The 5,053-nt window shown below is 42.1% G+C and overlaps 1 long non-coding RNA gene across 1 annotated transcript; it reads left to right on the top strand.

Annotated features, from left to right (window-relative positions):
• The first annotated feature begins 1,998 nt into the window (after positions 1-1,998).
• LOC137869315 (uncharacterized) lies at positions 1,999-4,786 on the top strand. The gene is made up of 3 exons (XR_011102274.1): positions 1,999-2,788; positions 3,008-3,099; positions 4,489-4,786. It is a non-coding gene; the product is annotated as an uncharacterized lncRNA (long non-coding RNA).
• The last annotated feature ends 267 nt before the right edge of the window (positions 4,787-5,053 follow it).

The following is a 5,053-nucleotide window of genomic DNA, read 5'->3' on the forward strand; positions in this document are numbered from 1 at the left end:
ACCAAATATCCACGAAAGAACATGACCTTGTGAGAACAGTTCGTCCTTCCCTTTGGACAGAGAGCAGCGATCTGTTTCCCATTGTTTCCAGTCTTTACACCAAACCACGCTAACTGGCTGCTAGTCGTAGCTTCCTGTTTGGCAGAGACATGAGAGTGGTTTCAATCTTCTCATCTATCACTCAACTAAAAAGTGCGTGGGGGTTGATGTGAGGTAGTATATCTTGATTGGAAGCAGTCTTCTTGCACATAACTCCCCCCACAAACTGTTGTTTTTACCCTTTGGTAAACATGCAACATGCAACATGCAACATGCAACATGCAACATAGTGAGGTTTAAGCTGTACGATTTCAGAAGTATGGTTTCATTTGAACTCCGACTGTAGAAGTAAATCGTCTGCGACGTCAAGTCAAAACTCACAATTTATGTACTTACTGTACAGTCCGATCGTCACAGCAAGAGAGCACATTCCCACACATGTCTGCACATTTTTATCACACTGTTATGTCCCCAGGACGTAGCTGTTTTTGGTGAAATTTTATACAATTCTTGATAATATCTAAATACAGTGTTAAGCAGCACATACAAAAGGTACTTTCATATGATAAAAAAAAAAAAAGTGTCATCATTGCAAAATCTTGCAGCAGATTGCGTTTGCCATCTCCTGAGCTACTGTTCCTCGTTTGCGTGGGAAAGGAGTCAGAGCTAAGCAGCACTTTCAGTGACCCTGGCTGGACTGAGATCGTGATGTAAGCTCTGAAGTCCCCTCCTGACCTGGGGAATCCAGGCCAAATAAGATCTGTGTGATCTGTCGGAGATAAATGCTTTCCCAGAGAAAGTGAGGGCAATTTAATTCTTCTCTGATTTCACTGCTTTGCGCACGTTTACGGGCATGTGTGACTTCTCCGCGTCAACATTCGTGTTATTATTGCTTCATTTGCGCCACGACGGGACTTTGCGTTGGATCGTTTCTTTGGAAGACTGTCGAGTGAGCTTATTGTTCCGTCTCTGCAGGTGTTAAGAGCTGTGAAAGGCTCTTTGCCGTGTGTAATTCCCCTGGAATGACGAATCAGGAGACAGCTGTGTTATCAAGCCGGCAAATAATTCTCTAATACTGTGCACCACATGCTAAGTCTGCATATTGAAAGCACTAAATCAAATGCCAGAAGTGTTTTTCCCTTTGTTTATCTCGAATTTATAATATCTGAATGTGTTTTATTCTCTTAAAGCCTCAACTTATTTTGCACAAACACACGCAGATTGTTCCGGGCAGTGGTGTATCAATGAGAGATCTGCAGGGCATTAATGCACCATCATCAATGTGTTCGTCTCTAGATGCTAAACAGCACCACGTCGGGTAAACTTACAAAAAACAAACGTGGGGAAGTAAGTCATGGGGAGTTGTTTTTTTTTTTGTTCCTCTTTTCAGCTGAGACAACGTAGAATTCTGGGGTAATTCTGTTTGCTCCTCTCAGAGACACATGGGTGACTAGAGGAGAAGTGAGATGAGGCGGTTTTGGTTTTTTTGGAGGGTCAACTCCCGTACACAGCAGCCGCTCGCTCCCATGTGACGTCATGTCCGTGTTTGATTCTGCCCTGGCTATTTGAAAACCCATTCCCAAGGATCCTCAACCCTTTTTTTTTTTTTTTTTTAAAAAGCTTGCTTTACTTGGTTTTGTAAACACTCTGCCCCCAAAAAAACAAACATTGTAGGCTTTGAAAGAAGATCAGTCCAGTGACAAAGCTGGCATTCCCGTTTGGCAGAAGACGGTAACACTGGCCAGGCCTGACCAACTGCTGCCACACAGACCAGCGTACACTCAGCAGACACACAGGGTCTGGCTCAGGTTGAGTGAAGGCCAAAGAGGATTTAAATTGAGGAGTATTAATAACGCCAACGAGTATGGGAACATGGGGACCTGAGATGCATCTTTAAAGCTCCTCTCATCAATCTTTTACATCATCAATAGAGAACTGATGTGAATGTGATGTGTGAAAGTGAAATGTTTCGCTTCTTGTGAAAAATCCACAGATAGCTTTATCACATGTTCCCCTCAGCTCTACGGGGCTTTACTGTCTTTCCACTGGAGGTGTTCTGATATGACTTTTTTCCTTTCCCGATACCTAAACTTGCTTATCGGTCGATACGAGTTCCGAGCAGAAAAATATATTACTAATGTTATTATTAACCAGCTGTGTGCTCCTAACCCTGTATGAATGTGATATGATATAAAATAAATACACACAGAACTTTCTTTTATTATCTAGTTTGACAGTCAAATCAAGGAACACAAAATAATTCCTTTCACAAATTGTTAAAGTGCGTAGCATAGATGAGCTGATCAGCGTGCTCCTTCCCTTTACTGGTCATCTGGGAATAAGGAACTAAACACACAGAAAGGCAGTGATGAAAGCAACTTGTCTAAAATGCATAAGTCAGTCACATAAAAAGTTGTGGACGTGACAGAATAGAGACGTAAACCCAGTGGGCTGAGAGGGAAATATGGAGATGTGTTTCTCGTTACTCATGTATGACCATGTTGTGCATTTGGTGATCGGGTTACTGTAACCACTTGTTTGTCTGTCCCGCTGCTGATGTATGTTGGAGCGTACAGTCATGTATCTTTTCCCAGGTCTCTCGATGAACTATGTCAACATTTCCAGTTAAGGCCATTCACACAGAAGACACACAGCGTCGCCTCATTGCTGCGATGGAACTATGTTTGAGCCAGAAGTTAGACGCGAGTCTCTGTGAGGTCACCGCATACACAACTAATGTCATCCATCGGTAAGAAACAAATCGGCATCGTAGAAGAACAATCAGCAATTCCCTCTGTGTACGTTGTCAGTGTGGTGAAGAGTCTCTTAATGTTTGCCAGGCTTAAGTCTGTACGTTCTGTGTGTCAATACGTTAACGATGCTAGCTTCACATTAGCAACATTGCAATGTGCATTCACAAGGTTGAGTAAGCTTTTTGTAAATACTCTATGTCCTTCCATGTCTCCAGACTGCCGCACAACTCTCCACAAACATCATGACTCAGAAGCCCTGACCTGTCAGGAAAGCCCCATCAGAGGTTTGATCATCAAAGTGACAAATGTGTGTCTATATTTCACAACTCAATATCTAAATAGTTTCTTTTATGTAATCAAATTATAATTTCTCACTTTGCTACACTCACTAATTTCGTTAAATTCCCAAATGCGCCTTGAGAAAACTCTTTGACGTGTAAATATCTTTTCTTTTAAATAAGCATTTTGTCGAAGCATTCCCGATGAAGGGAAGCAGTTTTAAAACACATTTGAGGAGACAACCTTATTTAGGTTGTATACTGTATATATGTGTTGTTTACTTATACTATAAATGCTGCTCTTTTCATTTTAATTCAATGTATCTTATATGTGCCTTTTATCACCTCTGTGCCTTTTCTCTTGTTTTTCCTTTCAAACCGACTCTGTGAGCATTGCTCGAATAATTCTAATGTACTTTTTACGTTGCAAATGGCAAATAAATCTCTTGAAATCTTGACCAACCAGCTGAATCTACCATAGAAGCATGACTGTACGCTATTCTACAGTTCTTGCTCTTTCAAAATATGTCGCTATAATTAAAGTTCATTGTGACGGTTGCATGATCAGCACCATGGACAGCGCTACGCATCAAACGAGCGAGACGTCGGCGGCGTGCGACGTCTCGGAACATTTTATTCTACGCTCTCACACATCTGTCGCTCGATATTGGCATGAATACGCTGAAAAAGACCAAATCTTTATTCACCGCTAAAGGCTGGAAGAGAATTCAGGAAAACAAGTTTCACAAAAAATGATCGTGGCCTACTTAACTACACTCACCACCACAAAGCGCTTCTGAATTTAACGAGAAGAGCAGCGATAGAAGAGTGAGTGAGCAGCAAAGTGACCGGTGCTATTGATACATATCTGAACTGTTACAGATGTCAGGTCAAAATGAAGTCAGCCAAAGGAACGTGTGTGTGTGTGTGTGTGTGTGTGTTAGAGCTTTGGATGAACATCAGTCAACCCGTCGGTGGACAGCATGCAGTTAAGGAGTCAGATAAGAAGTGAGTGAGCCTTTAACCTGTGACAGTAACCAGATCAAAGAACCCCAGGGCATAGAACAGCACGGTATGGACCGGTGGGAGTTCCCTCTGTGCTGATCAGCACAGGACAACATGTTTTAACGTTTAATACTGAGGTTGAGAATCTACAGAGCTGACCACAGGAATGACCGGGCTGATAAAATGGGACGCTTCTGCTTTTCACTGGGAAAGGGAGTTCTCTATTTCTGCATTTTTCCATAAATGGGAAATTGAATCTGTGGTATTTGCAAGTATTTTTGTTTGGCCTATTTACGTTGAATGATAGTTTTCATGATTTTAAAAGAGCTGCAACATGTCTAATGTTTTCTGTACTTCGGTCCCACGCTGGTTGAGTAAACTCTGTGACATGCAGCCTCTGTGTTTCCCCACAGTTTACCCATCGCTAAGCAGAGTTGGCTCCGCCGTGCGCTCCAGGACACTGTGGGATGTCGGGAAGGGTGCTGCCGTGTGGGACGTTGTGCTGCAGGTGCCAAGTATTTCCTCTGAAATGGAGTCAGTGGATTAAATGGACCCTGTTGTTGCCTTAATGTCCTTGTTGAAATGGAAACAGATTGGCACACAAAGCAGAGTGCACACATGTGTATGTCGACGCACACAAGTACAGTAACTCCCCTTCCTCCTGAGCCAAATCTTAAACCTCAGCACTAAATAAAGATTAAACAAACTACATGCTACGTGCTAATTACTGCACTGAAATGGCGGATTTTCTCACTTTGCACAGAAGCAGCCTTTAGCCCTGTTACCAGTCTTTATGTTAAGCCAAGCTGCAGGTTGCAGCCTTATTTTTAAAGGAGATATATATATATATATATATATATATATATAAAGGTGATATGGCTCCTCTCATCTAACTCTAGGTAAGACCTGGAACAGTTTCCTAAAATGCATCCAAACCTTTTCCTTTAACTCTCAGACCCTTAACTGTAAAATCAAATC

The sequence above is a fragment of the Cebidichthys violaceus genome, unplaced genomic scaffold (genome assembly GCF_023349555.1).
Source record: "Cebidichthys violaceus isolate CVI_PGR_0920_01 unplaced genomic scaffold, fCebVio1.0.p SCAF_12, whole genome shotgun sequence".
Classification (NCBI taxonomy): domain Eukaryota; kingdom Metazoa; phylum Chordata; class Actinopteri; order Perciformes; family Stichaeidae; genus Cebidichthys; species Cebidichthys violaceus.